Below are 13,856 nucleotides of genomic sequence, written 5' to 3'. Positions count from 1 at the left end.
TCATGGGGAATAATGTTAACACCACTTGGGAAGAGTGGAAACAATGTCCAAAACAAACAGAAGTCATTCATCATGAAATGGGCTTCAGGCCGCAAACATGAACAGTCAAGGTGGAAGTGAAATGTTTCAAACAGGGCCTGGAAAAGTCGCACCAACCAAGCTTCATTAACAGCCAGATGCAATTGACAACCTTTTCATAGTGAGAAATGTTCCCCTGCTTCTTAAAAAAACATTCTAATCCCTCCTTTCCCTGACAAATGGCCTGTTGCTCTGCTTTCCAACCTCTTGTTAATCCATTAGAAGTGTTAACTTTGAGATCAGTGGATCCTCACCACAGAATTTTGTTGCAAAGGAGCTGCTGAGTCTTGGAAGTTACAGTTAAGGGGAAAAATCTAAAGACAGCAACTCCTTAAGCTAGCTGGAAGTTTCATAGGTCAGATAGACCATCAGCTATAGTCACAGAGGCGCTGGGCTGGGATGGGAGGAAAATGGGAGAGACTTTTGATGGGTCCACCATGAAAATGTAGCACTGGCCACAGATTTAACACACAGTTAGAAAGCTTTCTTAGACTCTCTTCACCTCCCTTGGCTTCCAGGTAGAAGCTGTGATATGACACTGTCTTTCCTCCTCAAAGAAGCTTTTGTTCCCTTAGGCTAAAGTCTCAAGAAAAGATGGAGATTGTGAGACAGAGGACCACATGGAAAATGTGGGCTGCATCAGTAAACCTTCCCTGGCTAGAAATCACGGTCCTGCCACTTAGTGGTTTTAGAAGTACCATCTGTTGGTACAAATGAACTTATTTAAAAAACAGAAACACTCACAGACTTAGAGAACGAACTTATGGTTACCAGGGGGAAAGAGTGGGAGGGAGATAGACTGGGAGTTCGGAACTGACATGTACACACTACTATATTTAAAATAGATAACCAGCAAGGACCTACTGTATAGCACAGGGAACCAGGCTCAATATTCTGTAATAACCTAAATGGGAAAAGAATTTGAAAAAGAATGGATACTTGTATGGGTATGACTGACTAACACATCATTGTTAACTCCAATATAAAATAAAAATTAAAAACAAAAATAAACTGCCAAAAAAAAAAAGAAATACCATTTGTACATCTAGGTCAGCTGCCTCCCCAAGAAATGCTGGAGAGACACAACACACATGACTTTTAAAAATTAAATTCAAACTCTAAAATTCTGTTTCCTTAAATACCCAAAGACAAAAGCTGAGAAGCTGGCAGATGACATTTATGTGTACCCAATATGGTGATGGAGAAGGGAAAATGGAGGCCTAGCCCTTCGCCATGGGGATAAATTATAGTTCTACAGTTGTTTTAGCAGCAGACACTCTGCCTGGGTGACGAGCCTTTCATAGTTTGTCCGTAGGTGCCACCATGCCTGCCAAACACCACGCTGGGCGTGTTGCCCCTACTATAGCTAGAATGACTCTTGCTTCAGTGACTGTTACTTCCTGAAATACTGAACTAAGTAGTTTCTTTCTAATGCTGGACTTGCCCTGTCTCACATTCCCTACCTCAGCAGTCAAGACAATAACACTGTAATCGGTGCAAAAACCTAACAACACTCAAAGGCTTTCATCCTTTCTTGACAAGTCTAAATGGAAGGTGATCTTCCAAGGGGGGAAAGTGGTGGTGGGGATGGTGGTGGTGGGATGAACTGGGAGATGGGGATTGACATGTATACACTAATATGTATAAAATAGGTAAGTAATAAGAACCTGCTGTATAAAAATAAAGTAAAATAAAATTCAAAAATTCAAGAAAAAAAGAGGGAGGGGATATGGGGATATATGTATATGTATAGCTGATTCACTTTGTTATAAAGCAGAAACTAACACACCATTCTAAAGCAATTATACTCCAATAAAGATGTTTAAAAAAAATAAAATAAATTAATTGAAGGTGATCTTAAACACACACACACACACACACACATATGCACAGGCGTGCGCACGTGCCAAAAAAAACAAAACAAAAAAAGAAACCTTTTCATTTTCATTGAGTCTCTGTGGTTCCACAACCGTCTGGCACTGTTCTTGCTTTTCTTCCCTGACAGCACAAGGCCACCAGCCCCTGAGCTAAATCACAAGGCGTGACTATCACCCTACACAATTCATGCAATGTCACCTTCAACTGATTGACTAGAGGGGTTTGAGAGGAACTGAGCTTCTCAAAGGCCACAGGTTCCAAATTAGTAGATTTGAGCACAGTAAGGTATAAAATCACTTGGTCATAAAATTCACATTAATTTCCCAGGTGTACAGCATGTTTTGAAAACATTTACTACCTTTGACTGTACTTCCTGCTTTGCCTTGTCCTCCAAAGTGTAAGTGAAACACATGCAGAATTCACTCATCTAACATTCTGAAGTCCCTACTTTGTGCCAAGAATTAATGCTAGGAATTACTCTAGAAAAGATAAACACCACTACTGCTAATAGCTACCGCTTTCATAGCATTCTGTCCACTTTACATGCAACCATGTAGTTAATCTTCACACCTCTACCAAAAGGTGAATGCTGTTGTTAGCCTCATTTTATAGGTGAGGAAACTAAGGCAAAGAAAGATTAAGTAATTAATCTTAGTGTGTACAGCTATTAAATGGCAGAACCAAGACCTGAACACAAGAAGTCTGGCTTCAGGATCTGGTTCATTAACTGCTCCACTATACCACCTTGTGACATCTGTGGAAATGTGTCTTCTCCATATTTAAGTGGAATACACACAAAATTAAACTGTCCAGCATTTTCTGAGGCTCTACCCTCTATATGACTCCATTTCTAGACATGGGACAAGAGACAAGAGATAGGACAGTATCCTCTCTCTACTCCCAGCCATGTTTGAGCAAATAAAAATAATGGTCTCCACTCATATTTTTTGGTTTGTTAAGCACATGATCTAACTGGCGTTTCCTATCACTTATATGCCTTTCCCCTACAAAGCAGGTAGCCTAAATCAATAAGGTAGAGACTTTCAACAGCCTTTTCATCCTACTGTCCAGCCTTTCCACAGACCATAGGTGCTCACTGACTTGGTGGCAATGGTACCATGAACTTAGATGAAAGGTAAAAATGGACATGCATATTTAATTACATCACGTCCCCCATGCCCTTCGAACATCTCCCACACCCAGTGCCCGTGGCTCAGACAATCATTTCTATTGGCACCTCCAGAGGAAACGAAGCCTGCACTACACCACTCTCTTCCCCAAGGCCAAGGTCCCTAGCTCCTCTGCCACTTTCTCAGGTATGACTGTTTCAGGATGGGAACACACAGTTCATAGTACATGGAATGTGGCAGACTGTCTCCTTTCCATCTCATTAGTTCACCATATAAAAATCAACTTGATTCACTGGAATGGTTTGCCAAGGAGAGTGCCAACTTACAAAGAAAAATACCTAGGAAGGAAAATAAAAACACTCCTCTAAGAGTTCTCTCTGCAATAGATTTCCCATCTTTAGCACAAGTTATCCTTCCAGAGAAATGGAGCAATGAAAACTACAGCTGATGAATATAATGCATATATCATTTTTCTATTAAGTATCTTTCCCTGGCTATTCTAGTAGGATTCTTGCTTTCAAACCCCTACTTCCTTCTTCTCAGATCTCTTAAATTCCTTTTGGCCAACAGATGCATCAAAAAGTGGAGGTAAGTCACTGTGGCAGATGAAAGATGGCCGCCAATGCTTTGACGCCCCTCTGAGGGAGAAGTGGGGATCTATGTCCCCTCCTTTGAAGATGATGTGCTCTGTGACCACTCTGAATAACAGAATATGGGAGAAATGACACTGTGCCGGTTTCTGGGCCCAGGCCTTAAAAGACTGGCAGCTCCCACTCCTTGGCTTTTGGAAAGTTTGTTCTTGAGCTCTGAGCCACTATTGAGAAGTACCATAACCTCCCCGCCCCACACCAGGAAGACCATGTGGAGAGACCCTGAGACTCATGCAAAGGGACCCAGCTGGCCGCCGTCTCCCAGCTGTCCACCAATGTGGCATTAACATGAGTGAAGTCACGTGAATCCTTCAAACTAGCCAGATGTCATCTGAATATCACCAAGCTACCGAGACCGTGTGGAGACCACCCCTAACCAAGTGTCCAGAATTCCTGATCTGCCATCACGACATATGATAAAACACTGTTTTTTTTGTTTGTTTGTTTTTGTTTTTTTTCCAAACTAAACCAAACTTTTATTTTTGGGTTGAGGTATACTTTTTCAGTTTTTTAAATCTCTGATAGGGAAAGCAGAGATCATTTGAGAATTTTTGTAACAGTTGGTTTATTAGAATTTAATGCCTCTCTTATAATAACTTAAACTCTTGGCCTGACATTATGAAATAGCTATACAGTAAATTCTTAAAATTGGCTTGAGTAAAGCCAGATTTAAACCTGGATCTCTTTCTTCAGCACTGTTCCTCTGCCAGTCTTTTTACTGTCCTTTGCTTGCAAATATATAAATTACTTTAATAACGTGATGTTCTTAGTTTAGTAATTTATCAATATTATAATTTTATTTGATATGACTATTTTAGCTCTGCTTGATTAGATGAAACAGGCATACATGCTTCAGCTGTGAAAAATTCCATTTTCTGGTTCTATGTAAAGCAACATCTAAAGCAGCAGAGAGGGGAAACAGTTATATTTTCAAAAATAGTTAAGCCAGACTGTTTCCTGGAGATACTTTCATTTATTTTTCATCAATAGCTACTGGCTATTTTTGGTTGGGCTAGACATTAATACTGACCAGTTTAGCTTTCTTGACTGTTAAAAAACTATCCCACAATGAACCTGCCTAAAGACGTTGTGGTGATCGTTTAACATACATATTTTCTAAAATATATGCTCAAAGTAAAAAGATCCAAATTCACAAGAGTATGAAATATATATAAAAAAATCATGCAACAGATTGTACAGTCTAGAAATAAAAGAAGATTCAAATTCAGTAATAAAGGTAAGAGCAATACTTGCTCTAACATTTAAGAAAGACCTTGGACTCCCAAAAGGTCCTGGGCTCTATTATCCTTTTCTGTTTGCAGAGACGCAGTAGCCAGGGCTACTGCTGTGACTGGCTGGGCAATTCCATGGAGTTGCATCTTTGCAAGTTTCTTCTGTTCACATTCTGTGACCAAACGGTTCAACTCTGCTGCACTGTATCCAATAAGAGTCTTCAAGTCACAGACAAACTTGTATACAAATCTCTTGCCTTGAACTTTACAAATCATGTCTCCATCATAATAATACCTTAATGCACGACTAAGTTTCTCATAGTTCATTGTAGGTTTATTTTTACGTTGTCCCCATTTTTGTGCAACCAGTTCGGGCTGATTTAGCTTAAATTCTCCTTCATCACCAACCCAAGAAATGCAGTCTCGAGCATCCTTGTCAGTAAGTAGTTGTAGCAAAAACTGCCACAGTTGGATTTGGCCATTGTTTCCTGTTCTGTTCCCAGGTGAACTTCTATCTTCTCCTGAAATCCTTGGAGCTCTTTGTACTTTAGCTGCCTTTGCACTACTATTTATAGCTTTAATGGCTGTTGGTGTAGCAGACTGCACTGATGCTGGAATAATTTGCACAGGTTGATCAATTGTAACTATTTCATTCATCTGTTGTTCTTGGCTTGCCAATACATATTTTCGAAGAAGTTCCAGATGACTCCAGAGAATTTCTCCCCGAGGAACCCGCTGAAAAAAATCTTCTTGGTTGAGACTACAGAGTTCTCTTCCGGAAATATTCAGCGTAGTGAGGTCTATATCGGTCATGCTGAATTCCTTCATTACCCAAACCACCCAATGCAGGACTTGGTCTGTGGACCACTGTATGGGATCATAGGGTATCCCAAGACGTTCTTGCTCTTTCCTATAACCTTCCAGAGCAGCAGCCCATCTCGTCACTTGTTCTGAGGTTTCATCTGAAATGGCTGTAATGTGTTTTGTGCCATCAAGAGTTATCACTTGAGCTTCCTCAACAAGATGTGCTTCTGCTTTGGCATGGTGGGCATCTGGATCAATAACTACTTCAACTGTTTCCGCAGGTTTAACAATTTCCAGGATGTTTAGCTTTGGTTCAATTCCTTGGTAAGAAATTACCTGTACACTAAGCTGTACAGTTCCGTCTGTCTTTACTCCTTGGTCAAATAAACTTCGTTCTGGATCCAGCTGGATATCTTGCAGGCAAATTTCATGAGCATCCAAAGAACACTGCAGTCTTGGTTCTAGTAGTTTCTTTAAATTGCCTATTGGCTCATTGATGTCTATGGCCTGGCTTACACATTCAGCTGGAGTGTAGGTTTGTTCAACAATGCTTTCTTCTGTGCACTCTGGTTTCTCTGTTTCATCAATCTCAATTTCTATCAGCTCCTCTGCTTCTCTTTTCGTCATGATTGAAGTATTTCAAAAGCTGACCCTACAAAACCGCTCCGGATTCGGCCCCATCGCCCCCGCCCGCAGTCCAGAGCCGGCTGAAAACCGCAGCGGCGCGGGCTCCACGTGCAGCGTCTCTCCCGGTAAGACCGGCAGCTCCAGCGACTCGAAGTGAGAGGCCCCTGGGCCCTTCCCGCGAAAACGGCGCAGAGAAATTCCAAGCCCCCCCTCCCGCCTCCCAGGCCAAAACACTGTTTTAAGTCACAAGTTTTGGAGTCGTATCTCACATTGCATTAAATAACTGGAACACCAGTCCTTCCACAAAACCCCAACTTTCATTCATGTTGCCTCACTCGCCTCCTTCTCCAAAGGGATCCGCTACTGAACAGCTCACTCACTGTGTCATGGCCTTATGGTTGTCCAATGCTGCCAGCAACAGGGTAGAGAAGTCCTAATCCAGGCACAAGCATTAGCAAGCCCCTGTGGCTATAGACGTGAAGGCACATTCTCCAGCCAGCTTGAACAGTGCCCAAGGTGGCGTGCTCATCTCCACTTGCCTGACTCCGTAGCTCTCTCTCAACCAGTTCAACCAGTAACCACCCAGGGGGTGCAAGTTCCCAGGCCTCCCAAAACTTTAAAAGTTTTGAGTTGAACTGACCAAGCTTCAGCTTCTGCATAAAAGTCAATACACATTGGTCATCAATTTCCTTTCAGATTTACTAAGCCTGGATCCTTAGTCATTGAAATTCATTAACCAAGTCCCCAAACACTATTAGTCCACCTTCAACTTAGCCTCGTCATCGACTAAAAAGAAAGCAAACTAGCAAGACTGAGCTCCTTGGTTCTTGAAGAGCCGGGGGTGCGGGGTTGGGGAGGCAGAGAAAACAAAACAAAAAACAAAAAAACAACTCCCTCATCTCATATTCATGATCGGACTAGATAATCCTTTTGAATCTAAAAACTCTACATGTTTCCCAACAGTGTTCTGAAATAATTCCTCCTTAATGAACTCTTCTCCTTTCAAAGGAAAACTGATGATTCTTTTTTTCCCCTTTTTCTATGAGTTTGCTTCTTTTTATCTAATTTTTAACTTTATATACAGTTTTAAAGGTTACAATCCATTTACAGTTATTAGAAAATATTGGCTTTATTCCCGGTGTTGTACAATACATCCTTGAGCCTACCTGACACCCAGGGGTTTGTACCTCTCACTCTCCCACCCGTATATTGCCCCCCCACCCCCGACTGGTAACCACTAGTTCATTCTCTATATCTGTGAGTTTGCTTCTTCTTTGTTATATTCACTAGTTTGTTGTACTTTTTAGAATCCACAGAAATGCGAAGGTTCGGGTGTGATTCCCTTGAGTCTTTTGCAAGTACATGGTAAGAACGAACGAAGCAATGTGATTTCTGCATAAGTAAATTATACTTGAATTTACAATGTCAAATAGATATAAAGTTGGAGTGTCACAATGTTTATATATCTATTAGCCTTAATTATTATCATTATCTACTACAGAGTTAAGGGGGAAAAAAATTTTCTCCCTTGCCAGTGTTCTAAAAATAAATCTTCAGGTGTTAATCGATATGACCTCGTTGTGTTTTTAAGACAGGAGAGTGTGACTCCGTAACACCCATCTTCCTTCTATTACCTTTAAGTCTATTTTAAGTAATGTTTTAAATGCATGATTTATCGTTTTTATTAATTTCCTCTGGAAGGCCCACATTTCCCCCTCTCTTAAAATCCAGGTAAGCCCCTTCTCCCCTTTGAGGTGGGGTTGGGGTGAGGGAGGTGTTGGGTCATGACCCTTCCTTTCCCCGGATCATACCTTGGCTAATTCCTACCCTACTTCTAATTTATACAGCACAATTATCACCCCTCTACATGCTTCTTTAGTCTCTTACCATCCATTTTCCATAACATGGCCCTTTATTATTCATTCCAATGCAATAAATATTTATTGAATGCCTACTGTAGGCAAAGACAGTGCAGTAAAGTGGTTAAGGGATCACAGAATGCCCAAGTACAAGGATCCTCCACTTACTACCTGCTTGACTTTGGGCTAGCTGGTCAACCTCTGTGCCTCAGCTTCCTTCTTTGTACAAAGAGAGCTAATAGTCTGACCTACCTCAAAGGTTCTTTAAACAAATTAATACTTGCAAAGCACTTGGAACAGGGCTTGGAGTGTAGCAAGCTTCGGTAAACATTAGCTGTTACTGTTATCACTACTGCTAATCATATTCCTGGGCTCAGGGAGTACAGAAATAAACAGGGCATGGTGCCTTTTCATATTTTAGAACTCATTCACTAATTTAGCAAAGATTTACTGAGCACCTACTATGTGCCAGACACTATTCAGGGGATGTGACTGTGAAAATTCTCTGTCTCAGTGAGAGAGAAAAACAATAACCAGTAGAAAAATAATTGAAGATACAATAGGATGTCAGATAATGATGAGTTCCATAAAGAATTATAAAGCAGAGTAAGGGGAGAGAGAGATGTAGCAGGAAAGGGGACACCAGAAGAGATGACATTTAAGCAAAGTCCTCAATGAAATGGGACAGTGAACATGCAAGAAGGGTTCAGGGCAGAGGGAACACAAGCCCAAGATGAGAATGTTATGTGAGGAAGGGCAACGAGGCCAGTGTGGCCAGAAAAAGTGAGTAAGAAAGAGAAAGGCAGGAGATGATGCCAGGGATGTAGCCAGGGCCCAGACCAAACAGGGTCTTGGAGGTCACAGGAAAGACTACAGCTTTATTCTAAGGATCACAGGAAGCTGCTAGAGGGTTACATGCAGGGGAGTGACATCATCTGCCATGTGGAGAATATACTAGAATCACATACATACATTTTCACTAATTGTCAAAATGCTGTATGTTCACTAGTTGCTCTTGTGAGCTCTCTGAGCTACTTATAGGCAGGTACCAAGTCTTAAAATTCTGGGACTCTCATACAGTTCACATGCAGCAAAGAACAGACACATGATAAAAACCTTACTGATTGGAAAAATAATCTTCGCCTCTTGTTTGATGCAGTTTTTTAAAAAAAATCAAGTATTTTCTAATATGTTTGTCTCTCTGTTCTGTTTCTTTGTGGGGTTTGCTATGTTTGCCTCTGTTCCTAACCAACTTTCAAAAAAAGTTGAACAACAATTTTACCTTCACAGAAGTCCATTTTCCAACAACCTCAAGCTTCTGGAACAGTCTTGAAAAACCAAACAAGAAACATTCCACTAAGCTCTCCAAGAATCAATCATAACTTCCTAACACACAATCTCTGTATTTTACTTGTAATCATCTGGATACACTCCCATTCACTCTTAGTTAACATACAATTCTAACACCTCTGGTCCCAAACCCCCAACAGAATAAAAATCTTAACAGAGGATAGTGGAGTTCTTAGGTGCCAGAAAACTGACAATGATAAGTAAAAGATAACTCTGTGAAAGCTAAGTAAGAAAGAAAATCTAAATTACAACAGAACTATGCAGGGTGCTCCCACAAAACTCAAAACTAGTTGTTTCTAAAGTTGCTGACACCAAAGCATTCAATTATGTTCTGTATCTTTTCATTTACAAAAGAAAAAACAAAAAAAAGGAAACAGTAAAATATCACCTAGATGGATTTCTATGCAAAATGGTTAAAATCAGCAAAGTTTTGGTATATGACAGGAACGGCTTGATTTACTCTTGTACTTTAGATGTAATGGGAAGAAAATTTGATTTCTATAATGAGGCCCAATAAATTACTAACATAACAAACTGACAAGTAGGGAAAATAAGTTGCAGAACAATATCTAGAATATACATCATTTATGTGTGTGTGAGAGAGAGATTTTATGCATACTTATATAGGAACATAAATTCATTGAAAAAGAATGAATGGATAAGAGACACTGGTAAAACCAACCCAACATCCCTTTGTCCCATATTCCTTACTATGAGAAACATGATTTTTTTCCCAAGTGGTCATGTGACAACATTCTGCCCAATGAATGTAAACAGATTTCACTGGGCATGGTCTCCAGAAAAGCTACTGTTTTCCTAACAAAAAGGACCAGAATCAGTTGCCATGCACCTATTTCTGTTTGCCCTTTCCTGTTTTTCCTGCTCAAAATGCACAAAGGCTATCCAGAACTAGAGCAGTCACCTTGCCACCAGGAGGACAAAAGTCACAACTAAGGATGGTGAGGCAGAAAGAGAAGAGTCAATCTCTGAACAGTTGTACCACCCTGGAGTACACACCCCTAGATTCCTTGTTAGGAGGCAAAAATAAACCGATTAGTTAAGTTTAGTTGATTACATGCAGAGGAAAACAATCCTAACTGATTCATACACCAAACTAATGAAGAAAACTGGGTTAGGGGTACAGTGGGAGAAGAGGATTGGGAGCTCTAAGACCGCTTTATGTGTTTAAATGTTTTAAAATAACAATACTGTATTATTTATGTCCTATTTAATTAAGAAATAGATGACAGATGGTGACTATACTTATCATGGTGATCATTTCACAATGTATAAAAATATCGAAGCACTGTGTTGTACACCTGAAACTAATATAATACTATAAAGTCTATTATACGTCAATAAAAATAAATAGTAATAGAATAGAGGATCATTCTGAGAGTCCATGAATAACATGGCACAAATGAGTACGACAGCCACTACGGCTGCTCTACACAGCATCCCCTCTCCAAAGACTGAGATGGTCTCAAACACCTAACTTGTCTGACTAATCCCCCTTGGAACATTCTTCCAGAGTCTTATGGAAACTTCTCTTGACCTGTGTTTTCAACCCAGTAGGCAGCCTTTTGGGGTAACAAACTTCACAAGCTATGGAGCAGTAAACTTCACGTGATTTTCAAATTAACTCCAAAGAGTGGTACTCAGGCAGGAAGCTTAAGCTGGAAAACAGACCCGGTTCGGCTCTCACCTCTAGCACGCCTCGGTACTGGGAAAGTCACTCACCCCAAGTGGAGTTGTCAGCATTCCTATGGATGGAGTAAACGATAACTCCACCTCACCCATCCTCGGGGAGGTGCTGTGTCACTGGTGAAGCACTGGGGTGTGGAGGGGAAGGATATGGGCTCTGGAGGGGAACTGGTGCCATTCCAGCCGCAGGCCCACCACTGCTGGCTGTGTGATGTCGGGCCAGTCACTGAACGAGTCTGAGCCTCAGTGCAAATATGAGAGGATAACAACGCAGACCTCCAGGACCTCGAGTAAGTCAAACGGGATGCATATAGGGTAGAGGATTTGGCCCCGCGGCTGTTAATAATATCATAATAGGTATTAGCATTAATTAAACTCATCAGCATGTAAATAACATTCTTCCTGAATTAAACTTAAATTGCTGAGTATCCTTATTATCAGCTTCCACGCACCTGTTATACGTTCCAAGTGTGGCAATCAGATTCCCTTTCCCCATGGCGTTGGACGATGCTCCCACTTGGTGCAAACTGTCAAAATGTAGCCACATAGCCATTTCTGAAAACTCAAAGATATATTGGTGGCACAACTGTTAAGTACCACAGCACAGCTAAAGGACAAAGTCCCTCTTAATAAAGGAACATCGTGGCCTGTTGATTCGCTAAGCACCTTATGCATACACAGAGTGTTGGAAGGACGGAAACACAATGCCTGTACCCTAAGGTATGGAACTTATTTGAAAAGAGGATAAACAGGAAATAACGGTAGATGTTAGCTAATTAGAACCCATGGATGTAAACCTTTCATCACGATACCATTCATCATTATATAATGCTCTTAACTGCCATTAAAACAATTTCAAATCATTGAAATTAAAAATGGCTTTTACATACTATGATTGCTTTACTAATTTATCATTACCTAAAAAATACATTATGTAGAAGAGAAATGTAAATTCATATACATATATGTAGTGTATATATATACACACATATACACATACTATAGTTAAATGTTATTAATTTTCCTTGAGTTTTAGAGCTCCAGAGGAAAAAAACCACTCAGAAATGCACTTAGTTTTAGCGCTAAATAGCTTTGGAAGCCAACATCATCTTTTAAAATAAGGAGGGGGGTGGGGAAAAGCCATATTAGCTGAAGAAATACAATGTATTAAGCTCTGATTCTAGTCAAGAGAGGACATAACAACTAAAGCAGGCCAATTTATCTCCATCTCATTCCATCATTCAGTAATTTAAACCTGATTTCTGATTCTCCACCTGCTTATCAAACACCAAACACCACCATGAGATGCTATCTCTGAGAGTGATCCTGCTTTCCTTCCCCTGTGGACTGTCAGATCCTGCACACTTTACCCATCAGCCTGGCATTATCTCCACCTCCTCAGGTGGAGCGTGGAAGCCGTCACTTAAAGCCATCTGATTCACGTGTAAGGAACAAGGCTCACGCTTATGAGCAAAATGCTTTGTGAAAACGCTTTGGCATCCTTTCTACACGTACCAGCCCCTCAAGTCTCACTGCTTGGGAGGACAGCAAGAGCAGGATAATGTCCATCAGCTTTGACGATTTCTTTTTGTAGTTAAGTTAGAATGGAGTTAAAAACAGTATCGGGCTTCCCTGGTGGCGCAGTGGTTGAGAATCCGCCTGCCAATGCGGGGGACACGGGTTCAAGCCCTGGTCTGGTAAGATCCCACATGCCGTGGAGCAACTGGGCCCGTGAGCCACAACTACTGAGCCTGCGCGTCTGGAGCCTGTGCTCCGCAACAAGAGAGGCCGCAATAGTGAGAGGCCCGCGCACCGTGATGAAGAGTGGCCCCCGCTCGTCGCAACTAGAGAAAGCCCTCGCACAGAAACGAAGACCCAACACAGCCAAAAATAAATAAATAAATAAATAAATTTATCAAAAAAAAACACCAGTATCAACCTAGCATACCTGCAAATTTTAAGAAACATCACATGAAGCCAAAAAATATTACTTTTTGCCTTTTTCAGCTGATGAGAAATGGAAGAGAAATTATTCTTTTATTTACCAATTAAATTTTCTTTTTCAACCAAACTGTCTTTTTAAATATTGATTCTAAATATTTGATGAGTTAGCATGAACAAGGCACTATTCTAAGTGGTATTTGTGTGTGTATGTGTGTGTGTTAGTATTTAACGTATACGCAACCACACAGATGCCGATGGAATCCTCACAGCAACCTTAGGAGGCAGATACAACTGCTGTCCAATTTAAATGAGAAAACTAGTGTTCAGAGAGGTTAAGTAGACTTTTTAAGGTCACACAGCTAAACTGGAAGAAACCAGCACTTGTTTCCATGCAATTTTGATTCCAGAGCCCAAACTCTTAACCACTGTGCTATAAAATAACAAAGATGCATGAAACCTGAAAGAAAATCTTCTAGTTATTTTTATCTTCATTTTGAAACATGTGAGTCAAGGCTCTCAAACTCAATTGCTTATATTTCAGGGTCAAGGGGGTCAACATAAATGAAGGAAACAGGTGACAAAGATGAAAAATGCCCCATC

General features: G+C 40.7%; 1 pseudogene across 1 annotated transcript; it reads right to left on the bottom strand.

The window, feature by feature from the left end:
* Nucleotides 1–4,300: 4,300 nt before the first annotated feature.
* Nucleotides 4,301–6,594, bottom strand: LOC309607270 (GA-binding protein alpha chain pseudogene; annotated as a pseudogene). Its single transcript has one exon. The product of its transcript is annotated as a GA-binding protein alpha chain pseudogene (transcript).
* Nucleotides 6,595–13,856: the final 7,262 nt, after the last annotated feature.

This window comes from Balaenoptera borealis (genome assembly GCF_965194805.1).
Source record: "Balaenoptera borealis genome assembly, chromosome: 12".
NCBI classification, from domain to species: Eukaryota; Metazoa; Chordata; class Mammalia; order Artiodactyla; family Balaenopteridae; genus Balaenoptera; species Balaenoptera borealis.
This window is presented reverse-complemented; position numbering and strand designations above follow the sequence as displayed.